Here is a 14027-nt window from a genome sequence, read left to right as displayed (position 1 = left end):
GGTCTAATGTCACTGGCGATGAGAACATGGGAGCTTTTAGTAGCCCCCCGGTGGCTTCATCTGTTGACCTGGTTGCATCACAGGGCACAGCAGCCACACCACCAGAACCCAACACTGCCCTCGGCCTGGCCAGAATCAGCCAGCGGCAACAGGAAATAACTGTGCTGGTTGGGCAGCATGTGGAGGAGGCTGCCCGTCTCAGAGCGGAGATTACGGAGACAGCAAGGCACTCCAGGGAGGGGATGGAGGCATGTACAGACAGGCTGTGTGGGGGGATTATCCGAGTTAGGGAAGTCCTCACACGGATAGCGGACGCAATGGACCGCCACTTCCCACCACCACCACCAGGACAGTCTGCCACTTCCTCATCCGCCAGTTCGAGGCAGACAAGCCCCCTCCGCCGCTCCTCACGCACCACCAGGCGCACGTCTAGGCAGCCTCCCAATGCTGGTGTTGGCAATGGGCAATAGGGAGTGCATGGTCAAGCTTCCGCGTGCATGGCTGGACGGAAACATTGTGGCAGACACATGAGGAACTTTTGTTGTGGGTGGGGGGAAGGGTGTTATGGGACTGTTGTGGGGGTGGGGGGAAGGGTGGTGGGATGTTTGGGGACATGCACATTTTCTTCTTTACGTTCCTTAATACACTGGTGTTTGATCAAAACACAGGCTTGGACTTCTTCATTGTGTATGTGTACTTTATTGACGCCAGGGTCCATTGTGCGCTTCCAAACAGACACCAGTGCATTACTACCCATATCCATGTGACAGTACGAAACCATGTTACTCAGAATATTTGGTTGATCAGATGCTGTCTCACAGCACGTCCCTCCTGGCCATCCCCTCTTACATGACCTGCATCCCCTTCACCTCCGTCCTCATCACCATCATCATCCTCATCAGGTGCTTCTATTTCAACGTCAGGGGGCAGTGGCACATTCCGTCTGATACACATATTGTGCAGCATGACACAGGCCATGGTGATCTTGGCCCCCTTCTCATGGCCATACAGGAGAGCGCCACCAGACCTGCTAATGCACCTAAACCGTGTCTTCAAAAGGCCAAAAGTCTGCTCGATCACGATGCGGGTACGGGTATGTGCACGATTGTGTAATGAGGCCCATGGATTACACACACATGCATGGGCACTCACCGGACAATGCGTCGTAACCTGGTAAGTCTCCCACACCTTGGGTCTGTTCCTCTGTGACAAAGGTTCCAGCAACAGACTCATGTTCAGTGAGTTGGTTGTCCTCTTGTGGAGACCCACCGCCAGTCACCAGAGTAGAAGCATGATTTGAGGCCAGCTTGTTCTTTGCTCTGCATTTCAGGTCATTCCAGCGCTTGTAGCAATCATCAGCTGAGCGCTTCACAAATCCAAGGGCAATAATGATGTCCGCGATGGTCTGCCAGTGTGCCTTACGTTGACCAGGTGTGCACCCTGCAGTCACCACCATTTCGCGGCTATGTGCCGACACATAGGCCACTAGTGCATCAAGTTCGGCGTCATTAAAGCTAGGCTTCCTTGACGTGCCGGAGTGTGTAGCCGTGTCTGGGGTCTCAGCTTGTAGTGCCAGAGCACCCTTCTTCCTCTTTTTCAAAGTTGGTGCGGATCCTGTGTGATAATATGATATGATATGGTATTTGTAACGCGCCTATACACAGGTGTTTCAAGGCGCGACGAGGCAGGGAGGGGAGGGACAAGGGGAGACAGGCTTACGTTGCTCTGTTCAGTAGAGGCAGAAGTGCCAGTGGACTGGGTACTAGGAGTGTGCAAATGCACAATGACCATAGGTCTTGGTGCAGGCATTGGCTGCAGGGTGAAGTTGGCAGGGGCAACTTCGGTTTGATGGACCGGGACCGACACTGTCCCGGCTGGGAGACTCAGAGCTGGGGTGGATCGAGCTGCAGCTGCCCCTGCAGCCTCCCCACCCTGCCTACTTGGGGCAGTAGATGACATCGCTGCCCCAGATCCACGTGGCCTGGTGACACCAACTTGCACCGCCACAAGTGGCGTAGACTTGCTGACCTGGAAGTCAGCCTGGGAGTGATCCTGTGCCAGTTCAGGTGCCACAATGGGCTGGTCCAACAAGGGCTGAGCTGGGATGGTGTCTGCTACGTTTCCCACAACCATGGGGGGGGGCACGGGCGTCCCTGATTGCTCCTACCGCGCCCACCACGCCCACCTTTTGGAGGTCGGCCACCTTTGCCTCCCTTACCACATGGTCGCCTCCCAACCATGGCACTGATGTTGTTGTGCGTTTGGGAGTAGCAGTAAATGATTGTCCTGGGCAATTGGGGGTGAAAGGGGTAGGGTACTAGATGGAATTCGTACCCTAGTGCTCTAGCAAGGCTGTCTGTGACCCCTGGGGGCAGATGACGGGTCATGCAACGCACAGGCACCCCGAAAACAAAAAATAACGTGCACGCAACCCCTCGTAGACCACTTGCATGGAAAAATGAACCCGCACTACGCTGTGGCATCCAGAAACACAAAAATAAGCATACGCGTGTTACACGCAGCCTACAATGACCTCTGAAGGGGTACGCAACACACGGGGCAAGCACAGTTGGTAAATACTTGCGCAACTCACCGTCTGCCAAAAGAAGAATTGTACGCTGTCTGTGGAGACAGGACAAAAGAAGAAGTGAATGCTGTTTGAGGAAACAGGCCCAACAAAAAAAATGAACGCTCTCAGAGCTAACAGGGAGTACGAACTTGAAACGCTGTGAAGTAATCGCATGTGAACCGACAAGAAGTACAGAATTCACCCACTCGCTCTCCAAGAAAAGCACGTACAAGGAAATGGCATCCTACACGTACCTTTTAAACCGGCCCACACGTACAATGTCACTTATGCGTGTACGTGCTAAGACTCTTTCCTCCAATTACACAAGCTGACACTCAGACGTGCAGTTTTTGCACGTGTACGATGAACATGCACCCGTGTTGAGGGAAACGCCCTTGCGCGTCACGTCACAGACACGTAGGCCCTTTCCTCGGATTACACGCATTCACACGCGGACGTGCAGTTTTTTCACTTGCCAAATCACTCCGTATCAAGCTAGCCACGCAACAACACACGGAAGACCACGCTCCTGCCCAGAAGGCCGAATTACTGCCCTCCAGAGCCCTGAGCACGCTCCCACCTGCCATCTGCTGCTGCCTGCCTGCTGCCCATGTGCCCTGCTATTTGGTGCCTGCACGTCAGCCAGGGTTCCAGTTGCTGTGTCCACCCCTGCTGGAACAGAAGACTCCCAACTGGGATACCATCGCTCCACAGCCCAGCCCCAGGACCCAGTTGCCCACCCATGCCTGCCTCGGGGGTCGCCATGTCGAGGCAAACACCATCTGAGACCACTGGCAACCCCCAGCCAGAGAGGCTTCAGTGTGAAGGAAGTTGGTGTCCTGGTGGACCATGTCCTGGGGCATTTTGATGCCCTCTTCGGAACATCACGCGCCAACAAGGAAGGACGGGAGAGGATCTGGGACGACGTAGTGGTTGCCATCAATGCGGAGGGGGTGGCAACCCGCGACATCAAGCATGTCAAGAAGCGCTGGGAGGACTTCAGGTCCAGGACCCTCTACAAGGCCCGGCGCCTCACGGAGGAGGGCTGGGTCAGCATGAGTGACATCCAGATGAGGGTCCTGGAACGCGTATGCCCAGCGCTCCACGCACAGATCCTACGGAGGAAGACCCGTCTGGAGTTGAGTGGTAAGCCGGCAAGCATTGGTGTGTGAGACAGGGCATGTTGCAGTGTACTGGTGGTCTGATGCTTGCCTGTATGTGTGACATAGGCCATGTATGGATGTGTGTGTGCAGGGACATCATGGTCATGCATGTGAGACCAGTAATGTGTGAACCACATAGTTGGTGCATGTGTTACAATGCAACATGGGGAGCTGTATGCCAAATGCACACATGAAAGCATGCCAGTCTCTGTTATTGGACATGGAGGGGGTGTGGGGGATGGGTGCTGCTGTCATGTACATGTATGGTGCACATGTGTGTGTGTGTCTGAGAAGTGTGTGTGTTTCTTTGAAATGCCATGGATGCATGACACATGACCTTGATGATGTGTACATTCACTCATGCAGTACGGTTACCCTTGTATGCACTGTGTCTATCCACTGTGTCTGTGGTGTACAAGCCATGATGCATGACCCTCCGGTGATGTGTGTGCATGGGATCAGTGTGAGCCATGATGCATGTGAGTTTGAAGGCAACATTCTGGTTAGTAGAGGCCCTTGTACATGGATGCTGATGTTGATTGCAGGCGCCGTGCCTGTTTCTGCATGTGCGTTGCGTGCATTCACCTATGTGTCGTGGAGGGACTGGATGGAAGTGACGTTTGACACTGACACTCATGTGTTATTGCTTCCTGTCTAGGGGAATATTATACTGTACCCTGATGCTTGTGTTCTATGTCTCCCTCTACGCAGCGTCAAGTGAAGAAGAGGGCGGAGACGGCGCTGTGGAGCCAAGCGGCGGGGATGCCTCCACCGGGTGGCGACACAAGGCCCAGCCACCCTCCCAGGACTTGCCATCATCCAGGAGCGAGGGGGCTGGTGCCGCGTCTGCCACTACGGCTGTGGCGGAAGGGCCAGGTGAGCCCCCACAGGGGCTTGCAATGGCGGAAGACGGTGTGGAGCCATCCAGGTTGGTGGTCTCCACAGAGGAGGAGGAGCCCGCTACTGAGCCGCACATGGGGCCTGGTGGGGGTAGTACCACTGGTGCAAGTGGTGCAGTCCAGGGCCAGGGTCAGGAGGCAGCACAGGTCACCGCGGAGGGGCCTGTGCATGTCGCTCTCCTTGACCCTGTGACTGCACCACCTTTCACCAGCAGGGATGCCCCGTCCCAGGCCCGTCTGCAGGTAGGGGAGAGTGCCATGTCATCTGCCTCTCCACTACCTGCGGACGAGGGGTCCCATGAACGTATGGGTTCCATCCTGATTGGTGTCGCGTTGGGCACACGTGACATTCGTGATGACGTGCGTTTTTCCTGGGCGGAGAATGCACACCATCACGAACAGCAGCGTTGCGACGTGGCACTGTTTGGAGGGGCCCTGGTCGGTGGGTTCCTACATGTGACGCGCACTCTGGCGGACCTCCCTGCCGTCTTCCGGCCCAGATTCCACCAGGGCCCCCTGTGGACCTGGCCTGACCAACACAGCCAGCTTGGTGGAGATCCCATCCCTGCCACAGTCGGGAGTCGGCGGTCCAGCAGGGGTGGACACCACAACTGGAGACCAGTTGATGGAGGATGTGCAGGCATCATCGGACAGGGCACATGGACAGCAGCAGCAGCAGCAGCAGGAGCAGGCTCTAGATGGGATCAATGATGGCTCGGGGCCATCGACATCAGAGGTGCAGCCATCGGCCAGAGGGCAGGAGGGCCCTGGAATGGGTGTGTCTTCCGTGTGGCTGCGGTTGGACCAGCGTATAGGTGCAGAGCGACGGCGGGCGGAAGAGGCGCAGCTCATCATGGTCAGGGCAGAGTTCTCCATGCGTCGGGCGTTGAGGCGGGCAGAGTTCCTCGAGGCGACGTGCAGGGAGTTGGATCAGGCCATGAGTGCCTCCCTGCGAGACCTTGGGGCCAGGACAGAGGCCAGCCTCCAGCAAATAGACATGGAGTTCGATGATGCCCTGGCCGAAAACATCACTGAGTGAGCCGCAGGACTTGCCCGTCGCCATTGTAAATAGTTTATAGTGTTAGGTTTCCTTTTTTTTTATTTTGGGGCTTTTGGACAATGCCCCACACTTTTGTATATAGTTTTTTTGTTAGGTAGGTTATTAGATAGGTTTCATTTGTTTCGTTGGGCTCATGGACCCTTGAAAATTGGATTGTACATAGTTGGTCTTTGGATTTATTTGGACATTTTAATTTCATTTCACCATGGATCAATGGATTTACCTTTTTTGCATTTCATTTGGATTTGGTTTGGTGGACAGAGAGTATTGGCCATTTTCCTTTTGGATTACTTGGGTTTTTTTGAGGAATTTCTTTTTTTAAATTTGGACACGCATTTCATTTCATGTTTGCCATTATTTTATGCTTTAAGTACTTTCAATTGGTTTTCATGTTAATAGATTTAGATCTTTTACTTCAATGTGTGGGATTCACTCATTGGGTTCATGCATGTTGACATGTGGGTTTACTCAATCAATGGCAACCTGTGTGTGTGTGTGTGTGTGACGGACATGTGTTGATGTACATAGTTGACTTTTGGTTTGTGTCATGAGATGGGCATGTCACTGCTGGGTGGGTGAGTGGGTGGGGGGACATGAGTGGGACATGAGTGGGGGCCTGCTGGCAGGTGCCCATCACTGCCGGGGTGCTGGGGGACATGCGTGGGACATGAGTGGGGGCTTGCTGGCAGGTGACCCTCACTGCTGGGGGGTGGGGATGCTGGGGGATATGAGTGGGGGCCTGCTGGCAGGTGCCCCTCACTGCTGGGGGTGGGGGTGCTGGGGGACATGAGTGGGTGCCTGCTGGCAGGTGCCCCTCACTGCTGGGGGGTGGGGGTGCTGGGGGACATGAGTGGGACATGAGTGGGGGCCTGCTGGCATGTGCCCCTCACTGCTGGGGGGTGGGGGTGCTGGGGGACATGAGTGGGACATGAGTGGGGGCCTGCTGGCAGGTGGCCATCACTGCTGGGGGGTGGGGGTGCAGGGGACATGAGTGGGACATGAGTGGGGGCCTGCTGGCAAGTGCCCCTCACTGCTGAGAGGTGGGGGTGCTGGGGGACATGAGTGGGACATGAGTGGGGGCCTGCTGGCAGGTGCCCATCACTGCTCGGGGGTGGGGGTGCAGGGGGACATAAGTGGGACATGAGTGGGGCCTGCTGGCAGGTGCCCCTCACTGCTGGGTGGTGGGGGTGCTGGGGGACATGAGTGGGACATGAGTGGGGGCCTGCCGGCAGGTGACCCTCACTGCGGGGGGGTGGGGATGCTGGGGGACATGAGTGGGGGCCTGCTGGCAGCTGCCCCTCACTGCTGGGGGGTGGGGGTACTGGGGGACATGGTGGGACATGAGTGGGGGCCTTCTGGCAGGTGACCCTCACTGCTGGGGGTTGGGGATGCTGGGGGACATGAATGGGGGCCTGCTGGCAGATGCCCCTCACTGCTGGGGGTGGGGGTGCTGGGGGACATGAGTGGGGCATGAGTGGGGGTCTGCTGGCAGGTCCCCCTCACTGCTGGGGGGTGGGGGTGCTGGGGAACATGAGTGGGGGCCTGCTGGCAGGTGCCCCTCACTTCTGGGGGGTGGGGGTGCTGGGGACATGAGTGGGACATGAGTGGGGGCCTGCTGGCAGGTGCCCCTCACTGCTGGGGGGTGGGGGTACTGGGGGACATGAGTGGGACATGAGTGGGGGCCTGCTGGCAGGTGGCCATCACTACTGGGGGGTGGGGGTGCAGGGGGACATGAGTGGGACATGAGTGGGGGCCTGCTGGCAAGTGCCCCTCACTGCTGGGAGTTGGGGGTGCTAGGGGACATGAGTGGGACATGAGTGGGGGCCTGCTGGCAGGTGCCCATCACCGCATCTGAAAGACAAAACAAGGTGCGTTTAAAGACATTGGGGAACTTTAATACTCACGTGCCATTACTCCTTTCCACATCTAACCCAGTGGGTATTCCGGCACCCTGCAGCCGCCCCGAACTTGTACCTGCAAAATAAAAAGACAGTTAGAGCGCATCGTGAAGCAGGCAACAAGCGCTTACTTACGTGCTTCCAAGCACTTCTATTCATCACACGGGCTCCATCTTCAACTCACTTCAGCCCGCCATCCGCCATCGCCGGAACCCTGCAAAACAAGAGACATCATTACTAAAGACTTTAAAGACATTAGAATTACTCGAAACTTACCGTTCGTGCAGTAAACGACGGACATCAGTCCTCTGAAGTCAAGAGGCCTGCTCCCCTTATCCAGTGAAGAAACTGGTTACAGCACCCTGCCTCGAGGCAGATGGAGAGCACGGCGTTCACTTACCTAAGACATCTTACCCTTCGAGCCAGACATACAGTGCACAGAGGTCCAGCCCAAAGAGCCAGCCGTGTGTTACACATCACCTTTGAAGATACGGTATACGCCCAGTCAAGACCGGCACCTCTACGGGAATCAGGTGAGCGTTACAGAATGCAAAGCCTACCACAAAACTCCCGCCCAGGCGCTATGGAAACCTCGGATACCGACCAGCTAGCCCAGTTACTTGGGGAACTAAGGGCAGAAGTGCATGCAGCCCGTCAGGAAACGAACGCTCTAAGAAGGGAACTGATTATTTCCAAGGAGCGAACAGATGATCTCGCTAGACAATTGCTACAGTCACAAGCCGGACAGACCCCGTTACCCGCATCTGGGGGAAATCTTCCTTCTACATCCTCTATGAATCCAGTGCAGATCAACCTACCTGGGAATGTACCTCTGGCTCCGCCCGAACGATTTTCTGGTGACCCAAAGAGGTTTGCAGTATTTATCAATCAGTGCCGGTTGCATTTCTTATGCCGGCCAGCAGCCTTTCCAACTGATCAAGCTAAAGTAGCTTTCGTGCTTTCGTACCTTAGTGGCAATGCGGCAGACTGGTCGATCCCTCTAGTAAATCAAGATGATCCGCTCCTCCATGATTTTCAAGCTTTTCAGCTCAGTATGGAAAAACTATTCGCAAGACATTCACAGGGGCAGGCCTTGGACAATGAGCTTCTTTCGTTGCGACAAGGTAATCAAGACCTTTTGGCTTATATTGCGTCTTTCAACAGACTGATAGTGCAAAACTCACTGGCCTGAGGACAAAAGGATTACGCTGTTTTATAGAGGTCTACGCAGAGAGCTCAAATATGTGTTAGCCCAAGTAGTGAATCCCCCACAAGATTGTTCGGACTATATAGACTTAGTCGTTCAAATAGATCGCAGACTGCAGAACAGGAAGGCCGATCGTTCCAAGTTTGATGCTCGAGTATTTTCCAAACCGCCAACTCCTTCCAAAGGAGTAGACTCCGGGGAACCCATGCAAATAGGGGGTCTGAAAGGTCCTCTAACACAAAAGGAGCGGGAAAGGAGAAAACAGTTGCAATTATGCCTCTATTGCGGAAACTCAGGGCACTTTCTTCGAGACTGTCCGGTGAAACCTGCCAAGAAGGCAGTAGGAGCTGCAGTTACCAAAGTTACAAACTCTGAGCAGGGAAACGACCTCGCCCGACAAGAATAGAGGTCCTCTTGCCGAGCGTGAAAACCAGTTCCGTGACCTCGCATTTCGTGATACCTATGGTCCTCATTAGCCCTGATAATCCGGATCGATTACATGCAATTGAAGCTTACGTCGACAGCGGTGCCATCGGCAATTATGTGGATCATGAAATGGTTTTGAGGATGAATCTAACTCTTTGTCCCAAGGCTGTAAAGGACGTCATTACTACGGTGGATGGTACGGAGATAGCCTCCGGGCCAGTAACGCATACCACTCAAGAAGTGACGCTAGTAAGTCAAGATGGACACCATGAGAAGATCGTGTTCGATGTGATCAAGGCCCCTCAGTTTCAGATTATTCTAGGAATACCTTGGTTAGAGAAACACAATCCTCTGATCGATTGGCGAGCAAGAACGGTCCAGTTTCCAGAATGTGTCTCTACTTGTCACCCTCCACCTGGTGTTGCACTGGCAGCAATTTCTTCAGAGACTCCCCAGTTACCTCCCGAATACCTAGAATACCAAGATGTTTTCCGGAAAGGATCAGGCTAACTCTCTACCTCCTCATAGGTCTTATGACTGCCAGATCGACCTGATACCTGGATCTACTCCTCCTTGTAGTAGAATTTATGCCCTCACCGAGCCTGAGAACCTTCACCTTCGAAAATACCTGGATGAATACCTGGCAAATGGGTTTATTCGTCCTTCCAAGTCCCCTGCTTCTTCAGCTTTGTTCTTCGTTCCAAAAAAGGAAGGAGACCTTAGAACTTGTATAGATTATCGCTCCCTGAACCAGATCACCGTTAAGAATAGATATCCGTTACCTTTGATCCCTGAACTCCTGGACCAAGTCAGAAAAGCGTGCATATATACAAAGCTGGATTTTAGAGGAGCTTACCACTTGGTACGAGTAAAAGAGGGCGATGAATAGAAGACGGCCTTCCGCACCAAGTATGGGCTATTTGAATATCAGGTCATGCCCTTCGGACTTTGTAATGCCCCGGCCGCCTTTCAATATTTTATGAACGATGTCCTCAGAGAGCTCATAGATGTGTGTGTTGTTGTTTACATTGACGACATCCTCGTTTATTCTTCATCGGAATCTGAACATCGGAAACACGTGAAAATGGTCCTCGAAAGATTGCGTCAACACAAACTTTTCGCTAAGTTGGAAAAATGTGTTTTCAACGTGACTGAAGTTGAATTCTTGGGATTCATATTATCACCTGGCGGAGTGCGTATGGATTCAAAGAAGGTCGATGCAGTTCTCAAATGGCCATCACCATCCTCCGTAAAAGGTGTGCAAAGCATGTTAGGCTTCGCTAACTTTTACCACAGGTTTATCTCCGAATTCTCTCGAATAGTCCAGCCCATCACTGCTATGTTAAAGAAAAACAAACGTTTTGAATGGTCTACCGAGGCGGAACAAGCTTTCCAGGATTTGAAGACTAAATTTATCTCTGCACCAATCTTAAAACACCCTCGCCCCGAACTCCCCTACATCGTGGAAACTGATTCTTCAAGCCTTGCCATGGGGGCAGTTCTATCACAAAAGGACCCGGTAACCAATCAGTTGCATCCCGTGGCATTTTGGTCCCGCAAATTCTCGCCTCCTGAAATCAATTACACGATTACTGACAAGGAACTTCTGGCTATCAAGTCTGCCTTTAAGGCTTGGCGGCATTATCTGCTGGGGGCCCGACACACCGTTACTGTGATTACGGATCACCGAAACCTGCAATATTTGAAAACCGCAAAAGCCCAATCCCCTAGACAACTCCGTTGGGCATTATTCTTTGCCGAGTTTGACTTCATAATTACCTATCGACCTGGTACAAAAAACGGTAAAGCTGATGCCCTTTCTCGGATGGGAGTGGAAGAACACTTGATCAACCCTAAACCTGTAACAATCATTCCCGAACAAAGAATTCTGGGTGTAATCGCCACAGAATCCATAGAGGAAGTTAAGGATAAAGCCAGGCAACTTGTAACTCCAGCAGACATACAGAATTGGCATCTGCAGGGAAAGGACTTTGCAGTAAAGGACAACTTATTGTATTTCCAAGAACGATTATACCTACCCAGCACAGATTTAGAGAAAAAAGTAATCTCTTGTTATCACGATTCTTTAATGGAAGGACATCCCGGTATTGCCAAGACCTCAGAAAAGATCAAGCGCTACTTCTGGTGGCCGTCTTGGAAAAAAGATATCAGAGACTTTATAATGTCCTGTGGAGTATGCGCCCAAAACAAGAGTCAAAAGGAAAGACCAGCAGGCCTCTTACGCCCTATTGACATCCCACCTCGCCCTTGGCATACGCTTTCTATGGACTTCATCACCGATCTACCTCCATGCTCCGGATACAATACGATTCTAGTAATCGTGGACTTATTCTCCAAGATGGCGCATTTCATTCCGCTCAAAGGCTTGCCAACAGCAGCAACTCTGGCCCGAGAATTTCTCGAAAACATCGTCCGACTGCACGGTTTTCCTTCGGTTCTAATTTCGGATCGAGGTAGTCAATTTATTTCTCATTTTTGGCGAAGTTGCTGTCGGTCGGCTCAAATTGATGTGAGACTATCGACCAGTCACTACCCTCAGACCGACGGACAAACCGAGAGGACCAATCAAACTCTGGAACAGTATTTACGCTTCATGCTGCAACAAACTGAAAAAACTTGGAAAGACATCCTTTGGATAGCCGAATATGCCTACAATAACTCTGTCCATTCGGGAACTGGGAAAACCCCGTTTTTTCTTTTGTACGGCAGTCACCCTCGAACCTCGGAGTTGGATCCCCTCCAAGATCTTGAAACACCAGCAGTAGACTACCTGCATTCTACAATCACCCAAGCCTTTAAGGAAGCTGTTTCTCACCTTCAAAGGGCTAAAGAACAATACAAGAAAGGAGCAGATCAACTTCGGAAGGAAGCCCCTCAATATCAAGTAGGGGATCAAGTCTGGTTATCCACCAAATATCTACCTCTAAAAGGGCCACGCACATTCAACCAAAGATACCTTGGTCCCTATTCCATCACTACCATAGTAAACCCAGTAGCGGTCAAGTTGGACTTGCCCCCGCACATGAAGATACATCCGGTCTTCCACGTCTCTCTATTAAAACCCGTGCAACCTCAAACCCGACTAACCAAATCTCCAAAACCTATCCTAGTTGATGGAGATCTCGAGTTTGAAGTCAAAAGCATTCTGGACTCCAAGATCTCTAAATCTAAACTATTCTACCTAATTGACTGGAAAGGCTACGGCCCCCAAGAGAGATCCTGGGAACCTGCTGAATATGTCCACGCTCCTCGCCTAATCAAAATATTTCACCGAACATTTCCTGACAAGCCAAAACCCCCGGAGAAGCCCAGTTTGGGAGGGGCCTTGAGGGGGGGTACTGTCATGATCTCTGCTTCCAAAAGGTCAGGGTTTTCCCAACTCCCTTGGAAGCAGATCCATAACCCAGGTTCCGAGTGCCAACCAGTCCCAATTGGGACCTTTTGGACCCAGTCCTGGCGCCAGTGGCACCAGGCTCATAAATATGCCCAGTCCCAGCGCTGGAAGCGCCAGGCTCATAATGCTTGGGTGGACTTACCTGCAGCAGACCATGCTGCTTACTTGCCTGCCAGTTGAGTCTCTGATCCTCTTCTGTTTGGAACTACTTTTCCTGTTGGGTGGGGCAGGAGCCACTCCCTAGATTCAGAACACTGGAACTCTTCTGGAAAGCAGGAACTCTTTTCTTACCTAGGCGTGGCTGTGGAAGGAGACACCTAAGCACTACAGGAGGCTATTTAAACCACACCCGATGGATGAATCTTGCTTTGCGTTATTCTGCATCCTCAGCAGCAGAACGCTCATCGTGTCTTCTGCATCTGATCCTGGGCCTAAGGAAAAAGGCTTACCATTCTGAATCCAGTCTTCAGCAACACCTATAAAGACAAGAAAGAACAGGTTAGCATTACGGTCTTCAGTGACAGCTCTTCACTTACCTGGTCCATCGGCTGTCACCAACGCCTCGCGCTGCATTCCGGCATCTGAAAGACAAAGGCTTACCTACTCTTCGTGCGCTCCGGAGGTCTTCACACTGCATTCCGGCATCTGAAAGACAAAAGCTTACCAACTTTTCGCACGCTCCGGAGGCCTTCGGCGCTGCATCCCGCATCTGAAAGACAAAACAAGGTGCGTTTAAAGACATTGGGGAACTTTAATACTCACGTGCCATTACTCCTTTCCACATCTAACCCAGTGGGTATTCCGGCACCCTGCAGCCGCCCCGAACTTGTACCTGCAAAATAAAAAGAGAGTTAGAGCGCATCGTGAAGCAGGCAACAAGCGCTTACTTACGTGCTTCCAAGCGCTTCTATTCATCACACGGGCTCCATCTTCAACTCACTTCAGCCCGCCAGCCGCCATCGCCGGAACCCTGCAAAACAAGAGACATCATTACTAAAGACTTTAAAGACATTAGAATTACTCGAAACTTACCGTTCGTGCAGTAAACGACGGACAGCAGTCCTCTGAAGTCAAGAGGCCTGCTCCCCTTATCCAGTGAAGAAACTGGTTACAGCACCCTGCCTCGAGGCAGATGGAGAGCACGGCGTTCACTTACCTAAGACATCTTACCCTTTGAGCCAGACATTCAGTGCACAGAGGTCCAGCCCAAAGAGCCAGCCGTGTGTTACACATCACCTTTGAAGATACGGTATACACCCAGTCAAGACCGGCACCTCTACGGGAATCAGGTGAGCGTTACATGCACCTATGCAAGACATTACCAAATCACATGCCTAAGCTCAAACAGTATAGTGCGGAATGGGTGAAAGGCATGGCAGATACAATGTTC

The sequence above is a fragment of the Ambystoma mexicanum genome, chromosome 3p (assembly GCF_040938575.1).
Source record: "Ambystoma mexicanum isolate Mex_15411 chromosome 3p, UKY_AmexF1_1, whole genome shotgun sequence".
NCBI classification, from domain to species: Eukaryota; Metazoa; Chordata; class Amphibia; order Caudata; family Ambystomatidae; genus Ambystoma; species Ambystoma mexicanum.
Note: the sequence above shows the minus strand (reverse complement) of the source record.